We start from the raw sequence: 330 nt of genomic DNA, 5'->3' as shown, positions 1-330 counted from the left end.
TGAAGACTCTCTCTCTTAGGAAGTACATATGTGTACAATTTCTCGCCACAGCAAGAGAGAATGAGCATGAAAACGGCTCAAAGCAAGAGTAAAACAAAGTCTTTTCTCGACTGACCTTTTTTATCTGAAATCTAAAAAGGCTCTTCTGTCGGGGTAAAATGAATTTGGAATTCTGAAGCTGCGTTCCTTGCTAATATCTAGATCTTTTATGGTGAAGTCTTTAGTGTATTCTATAGAGGATAGATGCTACATACAAGACACAGTAACTTCAGACACACTTTCACTAATGTACTCACAATGAAAGAAAAATACATATAAACAATGAATAAA

This window comes from Penaeus monodon, chromosome 21 (assembly GCF_015228065.2).
Source record: "Penaeus monodon isolate SGIC_2016 chromosome 21, NSTDA_Pmon_1, whole genome shotgun sequence".
In the NCBI taxonomy this organism is placed as follows: Eukaryota; Metazoa; Arthropoda; class Malacostraca; order Decapoda; family Penaeidae; genus Penaeus; species Penaeus monodon.
Note: the sequence above shows the minus strand (reverse complement) of the source record.